This window comes from Eriocheir sinensis, unplaced genomic scaffold (assembly GCF_024679095.1).
Source record: "Eriocheir sinensis breed Jianghai 21 unplaced genomic scaffold, ASM2467909v1 Scaffold828, whole genome shotgun sequence".
Classification (NCBI taxonomy): domain Eukaryota; kingdom Metazoa; phylum Arthropoda; class Malacostraca; order Decapoda; family Varunidae; genus Eriocheir; species Eriocheir sinensis.
In genome coordinates, this window is record NW_026112195.1 from 144,638 (window position 1) to 163,874 (window position 19,237).

The window sequence follows — 19,237 nt, forward strand, 5'->3', positions numbered from 1 at the left end:
TGTGTCCGATCAAATCCTTTTTAATTCCGTATGAACGATCGAGTAATTGAGGTGACCAAAGGCTTGACCCAAATATAAATAAATAAATAGAAGAACGAGAAAGAAAAGAAAAGGAAGAATAAGATGGATTGAAAAAATAAATGCAATGATTTAATAGATAATAGTAACACACACACACACACACACACACACACACACACACACACACACACACACACACACACACACACACACAGTCTGTCAAGAGGGGCCACACAATGGGAAGAGCCCAGCCAGCCCTCGCACCCCTCAACCCCTCTCCACCCTTCATCTTTTCTGTCCTGTCCTACCACACGTAGATTACTAGTAGCGGTAGTAAACAGACACCCTCGCCATAGACTGATAGGTCTTCTGGTGTCTGTTCTTCCTATGTATTCATCTCCTGCCCCCATCCCCTCCCTTCTCCCTTCTTACCCATTCACCCCCCACGCTTCCTCCTCTTCCCCTCACCTCCCCTTCCCCTCTCATCCAGCCACCTGCCACATCCCTCCCTCCATCATTATAACGCATCACCAGCACTGCCTCATTTCAAGTATCCCTCCATCACTATAACATCACCATTACCATCATCACCAGTACCTATCACCTTCCCCTTCATCACCATATAAAGGATCACTATTACATTGACCACCATCAACACCATCATCACTGTATCACTTTCCCATTATCGTCTATTATCAATATTTTTCCTCCTCCCTCCACCCTCTCTCCCAAGTCCAGTAATATTCCTTCAAACAACTACAAGGTCATTCTGTATTATACCCTCTAGTTGAAGCCAGTCTCCTGCCCCCATTCTCACATTTTGCCCTAATCTAATATGTACCATCTAGTTAATCAATCCGGTAATATTCCTTCAAACAACTACAGGGTCCCTTCTGTACACTGGTCATGGGAGGGTAAAACCTCATTTGCTTAAACCCTTCACTGTGGATTTCCTACAAGAAGACATCACCAAGCTACAGGAGTGGAGCAAAAAGTGGCTGCTACAATTCAGTGAAGAAAAATATAGTCCTGCACCTTGGGAGGGGATATCCACCACACCAGTACCACGTGGGAAGCACTCCACTATCCACCACAGAGACAAAGAATGATCTGGGAGTACATATGTTACCAGGCTACCAGTGAAGGGATATCCAGCACACCAATACCACATGGGAAACACTCCACTATCCACCACAGAGGCAGAGAATGATCTGGGAGTACATGTTACCAGGTTACCAGTGAAGGCGAAATTCGTGCCAATCACAGCGGACGGGTAAAAACATTTGCTAATAATATGAACTGTCCGAGAAAACATGAAAAACAGTGGAGTAGATACCAACCTTCAGCTTTGGGATGACCACAGACACATACATTTATTTAAAGGTGGATGTCATTATTTAGATCCATAAAAGGGGCATCAAAACAAAAATGATAGACCCAAACACTCCCTCAATGACACAACATATGAGGGACAGTAACATAAAAAATCAGTGGAAATTCAATACCTTATATATAGAACAAATAATAGACCCAAACACTCCCTCAATGACACGACATATGAGGGACACTAACGTCATTATAAAAAATAAGTGCAAATTCAATACCTTATATATAGAACAAATAACAGACCCAACAAGACATATAAGGGACACTAAATTCAGTGTAAAAAAATAAGTGAAAATTCAATACCTTGAGTCAACCACAAATAGTAGAGATTTTTGGGTATTTGGTAAGCTTTGGTTCTTTCTGGTAAGGCACTGGTAGAGGTTTTATGTTTTAGGAAAGGCTTTCATATGGGTTGTGTTGGTAGTAGTATTTCCAGGTGTAGATTTGCGAGCTTCCCCAACAACACGAAAAACACTCATAAGCCTGACTGGTATCCTTGGAGGCTTTGGGAAATAGCTGTCACAACCCAGGCTCGCCAGATTCTGTGCAGTGTAGTGCGGAGGACGCGGAGACAAACACAAAGCCTCTGGGGTCAAGGCGTTGGCCAGCGGCTGTAATAAATAAGTCATTTTTTCAACCCTTGTTACGTCTACGCTGCTGACGGGTAATGCAGGCAAACATTTTATTTAACTTTCTGTCGTTATTATGTATATTTGGTTGTTTTGTATAGAGATCGGAATTTAGTACCCTTACTGTTAACGTGGGAGCATATGCGGGAAACAACAGAATGTTTGAGCCCTCTCAGCCTTTGTGTTCTCATAAGACTGAGACACTTTCATGGAGTATAAGATACTTATTTTCGTGACTGGACTTTTTTTCCACACCACCTCTGAGGTAAAAGTCCCAGGCGCGTTTTTATTTAAGAGGTGTCCCCTGAAGGCCTAATCCTCTCTTTGATCTTTGATCAGAAAATTCATTAGTTGGGTTGTTGACAAGTTGGCAACACAGCGGGTTTATGCGTTTATACATTTTTAAATGGAAGCAGCAGTAAGTTATTGCAGTAAGAGTTGTTACAATAGCAGAAGCAGCACAGGTCATTATGCGTTAGCAGTACGGGTCGTTGCAACAGCGGAAAAAACACGGGTTGCTATGCGTCATGCAGCAGAACAGGTCGTTGCGGCAGCGGAAAAAACACGAGTTGCTATGCGTCATGCAGCAGAATGGGTCGTTGCAACAGCGGAAAAAAACACGAGTTGCTATGCGTTAGCAGTACGGGTTAATATGTAGAAGCAGAATGGGTTGCCGCGACGAGAGCACCACAGTATCCCCCAGCACCTTAAATATATTCCATCAATACTCTTACACTCTAACACGGGTGTGAAGTCGGATATAAAAAAATTTGACTCCACCCCCTCCCCCTTACCCTTATCTGGTGCAGTGGTAGGGAAATTAAAGTCCGCAACGCCACATCGCACCACAATAAATGAACCACACCTCACCTTAATTAACGAGCCACACCCCACCACAGTAAACGAACCACATCGCACTACAATAAACGAACCATACCTCACCTTAATTAACGAACCACACCGCACCACAATAAATGGACCACACCTCACCTTAATTAACAAGCCACACCGCACCACAGTAAACGAACCATACCGCACCACAATAAACGAACCATACCTCACCTCAGTTAACGAGCCACACCGCACCACAGTAAATGACCCACATCGCACCACAGTAAACAAACCACACAGCACCACAATAAAGGAGTCGGAGAGCATTTTACCGTCTCCAACTCCAGGCAAAAGTAGGCTACACACTTGTACCATTAAATATACCTTAAAGTACGTTATATCAGGCTTAAATATACCCTTAGTAAATTCATCACACTTCAGGTATAGACAGAAAAAAAATCCCCTCCTCCTGTTTTGCCTCTCTTCTTTCTTCTTGTCTTCTTTATTCTTTATTCTTGTCTTCTTTTCCTCTTCATTGACTAGGCTCTCTTGCAGGCCTGGAAAAAATGGTACTGTCAGTCGCTTCCACATCAACTATTTCAAAAACACCAAAAAGGAGATCAACTGAGTTCCAGTGAATGTGTTTTCTACGTTCATGGTACAAAAGAAGGGTCGTCTACCTCTACCACGAGGGTCATAAAACTACCCGTGGAAAGACACAGAAATCCCTTGTCAAATATGTGAGCTTAAGTGCTGAAATGGTTTATTTAAGTATGCCCCAAAATTTGTTAATCAGAGAAAGGTTTACATTTTCTGCAAACTGAAAAGGGTCAAACTGCCACCAGGGTCTTAAAGCTACCTGTGGAAAGGCACAGGAGTCCCATGAAAGCCTAGTCAAATATATGCAAGCTTGGGCGCCAAAATGTTATGTTAATCTTAACCCAGTAGCAGCGGGGATCATGTTTCTTAATGGTCCCTATAAGCGAGAAAAATGAGAAAAAATCACCCCTCACACAAACCATTTCATAATATATATATCAAAGTATTTGTGATCAGATTATGTATCATCTATTTTGGGGGGTTTAAATCATGGCACAAATTTGGCCCGTCGCTGCTACACGGTAAAGCCACAAATTTGGCCCGTCGCTGCTACCAGGTTAAAATATGTCTGTAATTAGAAAGGTTTACACTTGCAGAAGACTTCACGCTAAATGAATTCATGTCCAACAGCACTATGAGACCTCTACCCATAATAATCCATATGAAAAAGTTTTGATTGCAACGAAAGAAATCAGTCGGTACCTTAACCCGCTGTGTGTGAGGATGGTACTGTTGTCTCCTTCCCCAACACACACACACACCGCCTCCTGCAGTCATCTTCCTCCTCTTCACAGCATCGACCATCTGGCTGCCTGGAAGAAACTCTGTTGTTAGTCTAATGAAGGTTACATTTTCTGAGTCTACATGAGTTTGTGATTATCCAGGATGAGTGAGACAGAAGTTGGTGTTCAGAGATGCTCCCACCTCTCTCATTAACTATTTCCAAATGTTAAAAAGAGATCAGCGATGCTCTAATGAGTGTTTTATTAGGTTCATGGCACAGAAGAAGGGTCAAGCTACCACAGGATCATTAAACCAGTAGCAGCGACGGGATAAATTTGTGGCTTCACCGAGTAGCAGCGAAGAGCCTGGGAGTGTATGTTACCGGGCTACCAGTGAAGGGATATCCAGCACACCAATACCACATGGGAAACACTCCACTATCCACCACAGAGCCAGAGAGAGACCTGGGAGTGTATGTTACCAGGCTACCAGTGAAGGGATATCCAGCACACCAATACCACATGGAAACACTCCACTATCCACCACAGAGCCAGAGAAAGACCTGGGAGTGTATGTTACCAGGCTACCAGTGAAGGGATATCCAGCACACCAATACCACATGGGAAACACTCCACTATCCACCACAGAGGCAGAGAAAGACCTGGGAGTGTATGTTACCAGGCTACCAGTGAAGGGATATCCAGCACACCAATACCACATGGGAAACACTCCACTATCCACCACAGAGCCAGAGAAAGACCTGGGAGTGTATGTTACCAGGCTACCAGTGAAGGGATATCCAGCACACCAATACCACATGGGAAACACTCCACTATCCACCACAGAGCCAGAGAAAGACCTGGGAGTGTATGTTACCAGGCTACCAGTGAAGGGATATCCAGCACACCAATACCACATGGGAAACACTCCACTATCCACCACAGAGCCAGAGAAAGACCTGGGAGTGTATGTTACCAGGCTACCAGTGAAGGGATATCCAGCACACCAATACCACATGGGAAACACTCCACTATCCACCACAGAGCCAGAGAGAGACCTGGGAGTGCATGTTACCAGGCTACCAGTGAAGGCCAAATCCATGCCAATCGCAGTGGCCGGGTTAAAAGTGTCACAAGTAAATTAAATATGAATGGTAAAAATCCAGGATAAAGAGATAGAGCTCACCTTTCTGTTCCTGCGTCTCTGCTTCTTGTCTCTTGCCTCCCTGTGCTCGAGTCGTCTCTCCCTCCGCCTCCCTTCACCTCCTCGTCCTAGTGCTCCTCCTCCGTTCCCCGGCCAGCCAGGGGAGGAGGAGGGGAAGAGAAGAGACAAAAATTAGTGCACATCCCTAAATAGAGGGTGCAAAACCTATTACAATCTCGCCACCTTCGTAAAGAAACCGCCCAAGTCGTTATTTTCTATTTTTCAAGAAGAGAACGTCATCATCTCATTTGGCTTAAGATTTAGGCAGAAATAAAAAGGCAATTCTAGAACACTCAAACCCTGAATATCTAAGACAACTTAACAAAAATGGAAATCACTGAAAAATGACTTAGGCAATTACTTTATGAGGGTGACGATATAACAGCAGGAGGTGTGTGTGGGGGAGGGGGTGGAGGAGGAGGAGGGGGAAAAGATAGGAAAGAAGGCCATGCTGTTTGCACCTCTGTGACATGTGCACCGCGGGGAGACTTGACATGAGAGCCCCGCCCCGCCCAACGGTGTTACGACGTCGGGATGACATCAGCTTCACTCACTCACTCTTCTGCCACCACTATGACATGTGCACCTCAAGGGAGGCAGATCCTCAATCCGACTGAACGACAAACAACCCAGACAGTGGTTCAGGCCACCCTAGCCAGCCACATTCCGCCGAAACGGAGTGGAGGTGTCGGCGCAACCCTCCCCACCTTAGGGCTGCCGCCCCCAGCTTCATGAGTCCCCCCACTCCCAAACGGGTGTTACGACGTCGGGATGGTCTCGCCGGATCTCGGGACGGACAGATTCACACAAGGAGGTAAAGGAAGTTGAAGGAGGAGGAGGAGGAGGCAGGCTGAGAAAAAGATTAAGGTTCATTAGAAAGTAAAAAGTTTTAAATAGAAGGCAAAAATGAGGCCAAACCCTCAGAATGTCATAGTGAGGTACTTAACTTAGTAATGCAGAGCTCTTCCTCCTCTTGCTGTGGTCTGGGCAGGGCAGCCCCTTGCTTGCTGTGGAGGGCAGCACTCCCACAGCAGCTGAGGAGAGGGAAGGAAGTGGTCACACCAAGGTACATATCATTAACCTGGTACCAGCGAACGGTGAAATTTTTGCCATGATATAAACCCCCAAAAATAGATGATGCATAAACTGATCACAAATAAGTTGATGTATATTGTGAAATGGTTTGCATGAGTGATGATATTTTTCTCATTTTTCTTGCTTAGAGGGAGTGGCCTTTAAGAAACATGTTCCCCGCAGCTACCACCAGCGGGTTAAACAAAGCAGGTTTCCATTACAATTAAATATTTCCAAAAAAACAAAGAGATTACAGGTTTTCATGAGTCTCCGTTCCAGATGCAGAGGTCTTGAAAAACTATCACCGGCATCACAAAACAGTACACAAGAATCCCAGCACACTCAATCAACCAATCAATAATGGCATACGCAGGGGGGCATGTCGCTTCACCCACCCTACGACACTTGACCCAGGAGTGTCAGCTGAGGTAAGGGAAACTAATCCCATCACTTATACCTCCTTACTGGGATATAATAATAATAATAATCTTTTGTATATAGACATAGAAATAACTCCATTGGACTTGATATTCTGCTGAGGCAATACTACAGCATGTTTAAGGCAGCAGCAACATACCTAGTTGATATATTAATGAAAACCTTGTAATTTATAAGTAAATCTTGGTGATAAATTTGCAAAGAACAAAATACCTGGCTGAAATATTAAATGAAAACCTTGCAAATATATAGGTACAGAAGACTGAGAATATGTTTGAAGGGAGGAGGAGGAGAAGGAGGAGGAGGAGGAGGAGGAGGAGGAGGAGGGAGGGAAGAGAAGAAAGGGAAAGGAAGGGAAAGGAGAAGAAAAGGAAGGGAAAGGAAGAGAAGAAAAGGAAGGGAAAGGAAGAGAAGAAAAGGAAGGGAAAGGAAGAGAAGAAAAGGAAGGGAAAGGAAGAGAAGAAAAGGAAGGGAAAGGAAGAGAAGAAAAGGAAGGGAAAGGAAGAGAAGAAGGAAGGAAAGGAAGAAGAGAAGAAAAGGAAGGAAAGGAAGAGAAGAAAAGGAAGGAAAGGAAGAGAAGAAAAGGAAGGGAAAGGAAGAGAAAAGGAAGGGAAAGGAAGAAAAGGAAGGGAAAGGAGAAGAAAAGGAAGGGAAAGGAAGAGAAGAAAAGGAAAGGAAAGGAAGAGAAAAGGACTGGAAAGGAGAAGAAAAGGAAGGGAAAGGAAGAGAAGAAAAGGAAGGGAAAGGAAGAGAAGAAAAGGAAGGGAAAGGAAGAGAAGAAAAGGAAGGGAAAGGAAGAGAAGGAAGGGAAAGGAGAAGAAAAGGAAGGGAAAGGAAGAGAAGAAAAGGAAGGGAAAGGAAGAAAAGGAAGGGAAAGGAAGAGAAGAAAAGGAAGGGAAAGGAGAAGAAAAGGAAGGGAAAGGAAGAGAAGAAAAAGAAGGGAAAGGAAGAGAAAAGGAAGGGAAAGGAAGGGAAAGGAGAAGAAAAGGACGGGAAAGGAAGAGAAGGAAGAAAATAACAAAATAAGGGTAGAAAGAAAGAGGAGGAATGTAGAGAATGGAAGAAAAGAAGGGAGAGGAAAATACTAAGAGAAGGAGGAACAAGGGAAGAGAAGGAAGGGAAGGAAGAGGAAATATATTACAAATGAAAACCTTGCAATATATTAGTAAAGAAAACCTTGGTAACAGTTAATCAAATACCTGGTTGATAAAAGTGAAAACCTTGTTAGTATATAAGAAAACCTACCTAGTTGACAGAACAGTAATGGCACATAGTAAATATAGTACCCAGTTCATACAATAATAGTACCTAGTTGACATAATAGTACTGAAAACCTTTGCTTTCTATCATACACCCATACAGCAGGTAAAATCACATACACACCTTTCGTAGAGCTGCCCTGCCGCCAATACTCCATCCCGGGTCACTTGTACAGGCGCCGTAACCAGGTCAGTTCAGTGCAGTGTAGTTCGGAGGGAGTGCCTTTGCAGCGGCCCCTCTAAATGGTCTTCTTGTGCCTGGCTGAATTTTAAGCGATTCTTCCAAAAGTCTTGAGTATATTTAATTTCCTCCCTTCTGTTTGTTTCCAGTTCTGTTCGGAGGGTTGCCTTTGCCCCTCTAAATGGTCTTCTTGTGCTTGGTTGTGCTGCCTTTTCTTCTCCAATTTTTAGCGATTCTTCTAAAAGTCTTGAGTATATTTAATTTCCTCCCTTCTGTTTGTTTCCAGTTCTGTTCGGAGGGTTGCCTTTGCCCTCTAAATGGTCTTCTTGTGCTTGAGTGCTGCCTCTTCTCTGATTTTTAAGCGATTCTTCTAAAATTCTTGAGTATATTTAATATCCTCCCTTCTGATAAAGTTTACAGTTCAGTTCAGTGCAGTTCGGAGCCTCCACTTCTTGATTTTCTTGTGCCTGGTTGAGTGCTGCTGTCTCTTCTCAGATTTTAAGCGATTCTTCCAAAATTCTTGCATATATTTAATTTCCTTCCTTCTGTTTATGCATGTTTCAAGTTTCTTGATTAAAGCTGCAATATGGTAGTAGTAGTAGTAGTAGTAGTAGCAGTAGTAGTAGTAGTCTGTGTAAAAGGGAGGGGTCCAGTAACCTGTGTATTGTAAAAGAGGTCAGTTTTCTTTTCTTCTTCTCTTCTTCCCCATTCTTCTGATCAGGTCTTTCTTGACTTCACAGTCTTATTGCTTCTTTACATAACAATAGTTCTAAAATGTCCACCTTGTTTTCTTGGTATGGCTGTGCTAGTATTGTGTGCAGTAGCATGTCGTGGTAGGTATTGGGTGCTGTAATCTTCTGTTTCTGCCCCTTACATGTTGTGTCAGGGCAACTGTGGAAGAAGGAGAATAAGAGTTATAGGCTGGTATTACAAGACACTTTGCCATATCACATCAGCTATTTCTAAAGGACAAAGAGGGGATCCATCAGGTTCTATAGGTTCCTGGTACAGAAGAAGGGTCAGACTACCACCAGGGTCATAAAACTATCCCTGGAAATGCCCACAACTCCTACAAAAGCCTTGGCAAATATGTGTGTTCAGATTGGGAACATCTAGTGCCAAACCTCGGCCTCTTCTTGTGAAACAAACAGACACTGAAGCTAAGAAAACTTTATTCAAAAACATCAAAAACTTGCGTGCCAGCCCTTTGTATAAATCAGTGAGGGTTACCCATGACCTTACTAAGAGAGAGAGAGATCACGAGGCAGCCTTATGGAATGAGGCAAAAAACCTGTACACTGCAGGGAAAGGGAAACATATAGTGGTTGGGCCACCATGGCACAGAAGGATTGTGAAAGTAAGGGGACACCAAAATCCAGCGGAGACCGAGAACTCAGCCTCCTCAAACACGGCCTAAATAAACTACCAAAGGACATTAGTACTCTAAGTTCAGTAGACATTAAGGATATTCTCATTATGTTTAGTAACGTAGATATTTTTAGTTTAGATAAGAGGCTTGAATTAAAATGCAGACAGGAAAATGGAGAGAACACCTCAGGTAATAGCCCTCCAAGAAGTTAAACCAAAACACTACAGGTATGACAGAACTACTGCCGAATACTCTCTGGAAGGATATGATATCATTGAACAAAATTTACACAATGAAATAGGGAGGGGCTTAATTATATATATCAAGAAGGGCATGAAATATAATACAGTTGAATTGAAGGTCAATTATAATGAATACTGTGGCATTGAAATGGTATGCTGTGGTGCAAAATTATTGATTATGTCTGTCTATAGAAGTCCAAACAGTGACATGGACAATAACAATAGTTTGCTCCAGCTGATGAAGGAAGTAAGTGATAGCAGCGTGCAATATAAAGTATTAATAGGGGACTTTAATCTTCCTCAAGTCAAATGGAACAACTACACCACAGAAACTGGAGCAACAGAATTTAGCACACTGTTTGTTGAAAAGGTACGTGATTGTTTTTTCACCCAACATGTTGAGGACGTAACACGGATAAGAGGAGGCAACACAGGCAATACACTTGATTTGATATTCAGCAATGATGACTCAATAGTAGATGATATTGTGTTAGATACACCGCTTGGAAAAAGTGACCATGCTTGCATTACTTTTGCTGTAGCCACACACGAACTAGAGGACAGAAGTAAGAGACAAGTGTACATGTACGAGAAGGCAGACTATCAACTTATGAAAAATCGTCTCAATATAGATTGGGAAGAGTTTTGTCACAGGAAATAACCGTCGATTACATATGGAAGATATTTATTAACAAATTGCAGGTTGTTGTGGTATTGTGTGTACCTAAGAAACATATTGGAGATATAGAAAAGATGAGGAAAAGAACAAACGAGTCATTGCCAATGAGTGACAAGCTGTGGTCAAAAATAAAGAGAAAACAACAGTTATGGGAAATGCTAAAGAAAAAAAGACAGGAAAACAACACAACTATGGCAGTGGATATTGAGAAGGAGTACAGAAGAATAAACAATCAGGTTAGACACCAAACAAGAAATGCTGTGAAACTCAAAGAAAGAGAAATAGCGAAGAATATTAAAGAGAACCCCAAAATCTTCTGGAAATATGTGATGTCCAAGACAAGAACCAAATCACGGATTGGAGACTTATATAAGGATGAGGAGAAAATTGAAAAAGCAACAAGTGATACAGAAAAGGCAGATATATTATCTGAACAGTTTGCTGGGGGTTTTATTAATGAACCTGATGGAAACTTACCAGTAGCTGACATCAAAGAGGCCCCAAGATTTGATAATGTGGAAATAACACAGGATAAAATAAGGAAGGTAATAGAAAACCTTAAAAGAAACAAGTCACCTGGACCTGACGGGATACACCCTAGGATCATAAAGGAATTGAAGGAGACACTGCTGGAGCCTTTGAGGATACTATACAGCAGTTCATTGCAGGATGGTGTGGTACCAGAAGACTGGAGGGTAGCTCACATCACAGCCATTTTTAAAAAGGGGAATAAATGTGATCCAGGCAACTATAGGCCGGTCAGCCTTACTAGTATATTCTGCAAGATGATGGAGTCACTTTTGAGAGAGGAAATTATTGCACACATGAAAATGAACAATCTCTTTAGTAATAAGCAATTTGGCTTCATCTCGGGCAGATCGACGGTGCTGCAACTTATCAAAGTGCTTGATGCATGGACTGAGGCTCTTGACGAGGGGCTGGCTGTGGATGTGGTTTACCTGGATTTCATGAAGGCCTTTGACAGAGTCCCACATAAGAGATTAATGAAGAAAGTCTCCAGCTATAGAGTGGAAGGCAAGGTGCTCAGATGGATTCATAGTTTTTTGACTGGTCGGAAGCAGAGGGTCCTGGTCAATGGCGAGGCATCAGCATGGAAGGACGTGACAAGTGGAGTGCCACAGGGCTCGGTGCTGGGTCCTTTGCTATTTGTAATGTTTATAAATGACCTGCCGGATTCAGTCAAACATGACAGCCAAGTGTTCCTGTATGCAGACGACACTAAGATTTTTAGAAAGATAAAGGAAAGGGAAGATTGTGACAAGCTGCAAGAGGACCTAGATGAGCTCAAAGGATGGACAGAAAAATGGCTCATGAATTTTCACCCAGACAAAAGTAAACACATGAGGATTGGGCAATCAGAAATTGAGGACAAAGTTTATAATATGTACAGTAAAATCAATAAGACCAGGGTAGAAAAGGACATAGGTGTGGTCATTGATAACAAGCTCATGTTCTCAGACCACCTGGCCGAAAAAATTAACAAGGCGAATAAGATTGTGGGGCTGATAAGAACTTTTATTCACCTTGGCCCTGCAGTATTCAAGACACTCTACACTGCATTGGTAAGACCCCATTTAGAATATGCCAACCAGGTATGGAGTCCACACCTGGTGAAGGATGTTGAGGCTGTGGAGAACGTGCAGCGAAGAGCAACGAAGCTGGTGCCTTGCCTGAAAGACCTGCCATACACTGGCGGATTTGGGGGGGGGCCATGGGGGCCATGGCCCCCCCCCAGGAGCTATGGTGGCGCCCTTAGGAGCTATGGTGGCGCCCCTAGGAGACCAAATAATTAAAATTTAAATTGGAATACATAATATTCCTTGGCATTGATCAATAGGAAAATATTATGTTCCATTAAAAAAAAGGCTCACTAGGGGGTGATGTTACAGAATGGTAATGTGATAAACCCAGAAAATGATGGAAACTTTAGACACTTGTTGAGGTATAGGATAGATGCTGGAGATAAGGCTTTTGAACAACACATCAGAAACTGTAACATCCATAAGCTGCCAACATACATCAGCAAGACAACACAAAATCAGTTACTCACTACAATGTGCAGCCTTCTCAAGGAGGATATTATCCGTGATGTCAACTCTGCTGAGTTTTGGAGCATACTGGTGGATGAGTCAACAGATCGTCAGACAAGAGAGCAAATGGTTGTTGTGGCACGGTATGTAAAATGTAATGCTGATGGAAATTATGTAGTGCAAGAGGATCCTTTTGCTGTGGTGGACGCCTTTGAAAGGACAACAGATGTTTCAAGTCCAGTTGATGGAAATGAAGTGAAGTTAGATGGAGTCACTCTTGGCAAAATAATACTCTCTGAAATGAACAAAGCAACCTTGGATGTCAAACGCTGTGTTGGGCAAGGTTATGATGGAGCAGCTGCACTGTCAAGCATGGTATCTGGTGCAGCTATGATTGTGAAGGAATCAGCCCCGTACGCCGATTATTTTCACTGTGTCTCCCATGCAACCAACCTCTCTTGCTCAAAGTGTTTAACAGTTACCACAATCAGAAATGCACATGGCATAATGGCAGCTGTGATTAACCATTTTAACAGCAGTGCCAAACGTGTTGCTTTGCTCAAGAAACATGGAGAAGAAAGTGAATGTGACAACATCAATCTCTTAACTCTGTGTACCACTCGATTTGTTGAAAGACACACTGCAGTATCACGCTTCTGGAAATGCCTACCTACTATAGTTTCTGCACTTCATGAGATGATGACATGGGCAGACAGAGAAGCCAGTTCAAAAGCCAGCAGTCTTCTAGCTTCCTTAGAAAGAACAGAAACATTAGTCTCATTGGCTTGCCTCCAAGCTATATCATCAGTTATGAAACCATTATGTGCCGCACTGCAAGCAAAGGGAGGTGATATCACCCAAGCATTAAAACTACTGAATGCCACAAAATCTGAGCTACAATCTATGCGTGAAAGCAGTGAGACATCGTTTGCAGAGATTTTCAAAGATATTGAGGCCACAGCAGAGAAATTGGGAGTTGAAGTGAAGAAACCTCGTCTTCCATCTAGATGCATTTACCGAAGCACAGGAGCATCCAGTGAAGACACAGTAGACACTAAATCATATTACATAATTAATGTCTACATTCCAGCACTTGATGCAGTGCTCAGAGATTTTCGTGAAAGGTTCGGTAAGCACACTGAACTGTCTGCTGGACTGAGCTCTCTCATTCCTAGTATTGTGAGTGACAAGTCATGGGAGGATGTACAACCTGCATTTGTCAAATATGGCCCACCGATGAAAGATAACCCAATAGAATCTTCTGTAAGAGACGAGTTCAAGATTTGGCAGAGGCATTGGTCATCATGTGAGAAAAAACCTACAACAGCAGTGGCAACAATCAATGAGTGTAAGGGTATGGAAGCTGTATTTCCCAATATGCTGACTCTACTAACTCTCTTAGCCACACTCCCTGTGTCAACTTGTGAGGCAGAGAGGATGTTCAGCAAGGTTGACCGTACGTGCTCTGCTATCAGGAGCACAATGTCCGAAGAGAGATTGGAGGCCCTTGTTCTGCTCCAAACACATCGCAATCGTCTTCCTTCTACAGAAGCTGTAATAGGTAGGTTTTCCATGTCTGCTTTAAGGAAATTATCATTTACCTTGTAGAGTCTTCATGAGACCCCAATTCATTGCAGACTGCATGGTAACACTGGTTGCTTATGAGTTGAGTTACGAGATTCATTACATTCATTTGCTCAGAAGTCCAGAATAGCTTTTAATTTAATCTCAGTTCGGTTGTATTGATTAGGAGAAACCTTAAGTTAGTTCTAGTCAGTCTACAATTTAACAAAACCCTATCCATTTTTCAATGCAAATTTTACAAAAAAAATACGAATACTACTATTATCCCCTTCAAGCACTAAAATCTTCGTCATCTCTTTTCTGACCATTATTAGATCATTTTATTCAGATTTGAAAGAGTATATTAAAGCCAGATTGAAAGGTATATTTCTTTGATTAGAAGAATTTCCTTGGGCAACTGTACATGAATGATTTGTATATAAGCTGCCAACTGTAGGGATTTGGTGCCAGGTGCCCTGCATTATATTCTTAGTTACTACTACAGTATATTTTGATTTTACCGATTGATTGTACGTTTAACTATCATAATCATTCATCCTATAACATTTTCAAATGGATTCAGGTACTAGTAAAATCCATGGAATAATTACTCATTGAAAGTATGAAAACTTGCAAGTAAAATTATTTATGTTTTAAATTTTCATTAACTATTATTGATGTTTACTTCTATAAATATTTTTGATTAGCAAGTATTTTTTTTTTACCTATTTCAATCTTCTTGTGAAAAAAATATCAAATGAACTTTCTAAATAGCAAAACACTTATTGTTAAAACACAGGATTTTTTCTGAAAGGCCTTGCTCATGGTGCTTTAAAAAGCACATAAAATACTTCAAAATCTCAAAAACCAGCTGATTGGGCTCGCTTCGCTCGCCTATCTCTCTCACCAAAAATTCAAAGCGCCCCTATCCTCTTTGGCCCCCCCCAGGAAACCTCCCTAGATCCGCCTATGCTGCCATATGGAGAGAGACTGAGACAGCTTGAGTTGCCCACACTGGCATATAGAAGATCCCGGGGAGACCAAATTGAAACTTTTAAAATTGTAACCAGGAAATATGATATAGATTGTACAGAGGGACTTTTTGATTTAAGGGAAGATAGCACCACACGGGGAAACTCTAAGAAAATCTTTAAACCAAGAGCTAGGCTGAATGTTCGGAAGTTTTCATTCCCCAACCGGGTGGTTAATACCTGGAACAGTTTGCCAGAGTGGGTAGTGAACGCTGACTCAGTAGAGAGTTTTGAGGCAAAACTCGATAAATTTTGGAAAAATCAAGAACAAAAATTTTCATATAGAGCACAAAGTCACCACGCGCAGCCCACACAGTGTTCAGGCTGCTGAACTGGAGCCACAGGCCACTTAAGGCCTCTTCCAGGGAATCTTCTGTATCTGTGAGTATCTGTGAGTGTTCTTGGGCGGGGAAATGTCTTGTAATGCGACCCAGACACGGTCCCATCACGCAGATGGCTTGCCAGGTAACACAATACGTAACACTGTCCCTGAACACACGTCACATGCCTTCCCCGCCCGTCACAATGCGTAGACGTAACACAGTACCATACAGCACCGTGACGAAGCTATATAGTGTGGCAGGTTACGAAATGATAACGTAACACTAGTCTAGGATATGAAATCACTGTTTCTGGCACTGCGTAACACCTTCAACCCGTCACACGCCTCCCTGACCGTCACCTTAATGCGTAGACGTAACACAGTACCATACATCACCGTGACGAAGCTATATAGTGTGGCAGGTAACGAAATGATAACGTAACACTCGTCTAGGGTACCCAAACACTGTCTGGCAATGCGTAACACTTTCAACCCGTCACACGCCTCCCTGACCGTCACCTTAATGCGTAGACGTAACACAGTACCATACATCACCGTGACGAAGCTGTATAGTGTTGCAGGTAACGATATAATAACGTAACACTAGTCTAGGGTACCCAAACAGTCATTGGCACTGCGTAACACTTGCAACCCGTCACACGCCTCCCTGACCATCACCTCAAGACGTAGCCGTAACACAGCACACAGGAGCACAGTAACACAGCTGTAGAGTTAGTCACGCATGCAAATAACAACGTGTAAGTCTCTCACCTCAAAATATATATTAATCACGGCGCTGCCAAGACTGCCCGGCGGTCACCTCAACACTGGACGCCACACAGCCCTATTACGCACTTATATCATTGACCCAGCAATAATATAATGACTCACAGCACTGTCTCACCTCAAATTACACTCCACAAGTCCCTGGCAAGCTCGTGGAGGCAAGAAATTGTGGGAGCCAGCGGGGCCATGGTGTGGGGTTGACAGGTGGCCATGACTGTGTGGACGCGAAGACTCCCAGCCAATCAGCGCACAGGAAGCTCCGGGCAGCCAATCAGGGCACAGAATAGGGACGCTGCCCTCTCCCGCCAAAGCCAAATATATATTATAGTTATTTCCAAGCCTGTTTTAAGCCTTACAATGTTACTATGGCTTTCCGGGAGGTTAGAATTAGTATTTGCACACTTTAATTATGGTTTCCTTGGAGCTTTGAAGGTTTAGAGGCGTGAGTGTGAAGGAGCGAGAAACTGTCGGGTCCGTACACGCATATATAGTTATTTCCAAGCCTGTTTTAAGCCTTACAATGTTACTATGGCTTTCCGGGATGTCAGTTTTAGTATTTGCACACTTTAATTATGGTTTTCTACGAGTCTTGAAGGTTAAGAGGCGTGTGTGTGAAGGTGCGAGAAATTGGCGGCAAAGATTCTTATGAGGGAAGCCGTCCTTTGCACCGCGACCAAGCCTGTTTAAGCCTTACACTCTTACTATGGCTTTCCAAGAGGTTACTTTTAGTCTTTGCACACTTTAATTATGGTTTTCTACGAGTCTTGAAGGTTAAGAGGCGTGTGTGTGAGGGAGCAAGATTTTGGCGCCAAAGTTGCAATGAGGGGGAAGCTGCTGACCTGGTGCCGCGACCAATCACAGAGCAGGAAAAAAAGGCGGGGAGCTCACAGCCAATCAGCGCACAGCAAGGCCCCCAGGACAGCCAATCAGAGCAGAGAATAGGGACGCCCCCCATTTCCCGCTCAAAATCACTCAAGAAAGCTACACACAGATATATTATAGCCATTTTCAAGCATTTTTAGAGGCTTAAACTTAATTATGGCTTTCCTGGAGACTAGTTTTGATATTTTCACACATTAATTATGGCTTTCCGGGAGCTGTGAAGGTGAATTAACGTGTCTAAGAGGGAGAAAGCGGTGGGCGTCTTCATACCTCGTCGAATTATTAATAAAACCAAAACTTACCGGCGTGGAAATATAATATGGATAAAATTAAATTAAAACTTACCTGAAACTTGCTTGGTCCGTATAGTAATAAGGGAAATATGAGTAACGAAGCCAGTCAGAATTAGTTTGTCTTACAGGAATATAAAATCACACTAAAAACCATAAATTACTGATAAAATGTAACAGATATGGATAATTAATGTAATAATGAAGGTAATACTGAAGGAATAAGTGATAAGGGAAATAAATAAGTTAACCAGAATCTCGATAAAGCATTAAAAAAACACTGCAAACCATAAATGACTTCGAAAATATGAAATAAATTAATAAAAAGAAACTATCACAGGAATATCTAAGTTTACCCTCGCAACACACACTCGCTCTCACACACTTCAACCTTATAACGTGACCGCCTCGCCCCCTTTCTGCCCCCCAGCTATTATCTTACCTTAATTAAGTAGTGCTATTGCCTAATAACCGGGCTGCGGCGTTATAATCGTGAATATTTGGCGCCATCGTAAGGAGCGTCTTGCCGTGCGTCTGCTCGGAATGGAGGTCGGCCCGGGAATGGCGCCAAGGCTCGCTTCCCCGCCAAGCTTAGTATCTCAAACACGCTTATTAATGATCTTACGCAGGGACGAACTATAAATTAATGACTATAAAAATACAATAATATAGCTCATTACCGTAAAGCTGAAGGACATTTTAAATACACGAATATTCCAGGAAAGAACCGTCGACGCGCTGACCCCGCCAAATTTACCATAGTGCCTCCCCCAAGTGTATTAATGATCTTACGCAGGGACGAACTATGAATTAATGACTATAAAAACACAATAATATAGCTCATAACCGTAAAGCTAAAGGACAATTGAAATACACGAATATTCCAGAGAAGAACCAACCGGGAATGGCGCCAACTCGCACCCCCGCCAAACTTTGTATCTCAACCACGCTTATTAATGGTCTTACGCAGGGAGGAACTAAGTATTAATGACTATAAAAACACAATAATAGAGCTCATTACCGTAAAGCTAAAGAACATTTTAAATACACGAATATTCCAGGAAAGAACCGACGGTCTGACCCCGCCAAATTTACCATAGTGCCTCCCCCAAGCGTATTAATGATCTTACGCAGGGACGAGCTATGAATTAATGACTATAAAAACACAATAATATAGCTAATAACCGTAAAGCTGAAGGACATTTTACGAATATTCCAGGAAAGAACCGACGCGCTGACCCCGCCAAATTTACCATAGTGCCTCCCCCAAGCGTATTAATGATCTTACGCAGGGACGAACTATGAATTAATGACTATAAAAATACAATAATATAGCTCATAACCGTAAAGCTAAAGGACACTTGAAATACACGAATATTCCAGAGAAGAACCAACCGGGAATGGCGCCAACTCGCACCCCCGCCAAAATTTGTATCTCAAACACGCTTATTAATGGTCTTACGCAGGGACGAACTATGAATTAATGACTATAAAGACACAATAATAGAGCTCATAACCGTAAAGCTAAAGGACATTTTAAATACACGAATATTCCAGGAAAGAACCGACGCGCTGACCCCGCCAAATTTACCATAGTGCCTCCCCCAAGTGTATTAATGGTCTTACGGACGGACGAACTATGAATTAATGACTATAAAAATACAATAATATAGCTCA

At 42.6% G+C, this 19,237-nt stretch overlaps 1 long non-coding RNA gene across 1 annotated transcript; it reads right to left on the minus strand.

The window, feature by feature from the left end:
* Positions 1-356: 356 nt before the first annotated feature.
* Positions 357-8,651, minus strand: LOC126994596 (uncharacterized). The gene is made up of 4 exons (XR_007749333.1): positions 8,289-8,651; positions 5,376-6,427; positions 4,170-4,279; positions 357-3,424 (listed from the first exon to the last, which is right to left on the minus strand). It is a non-coding gene; the product is annotated as an uncharacterized LOC126994596 (long non-coding RNA).
* Between the last annotated feature and the right edge of the window lie 10,586 nt (positions 8,652-19,237).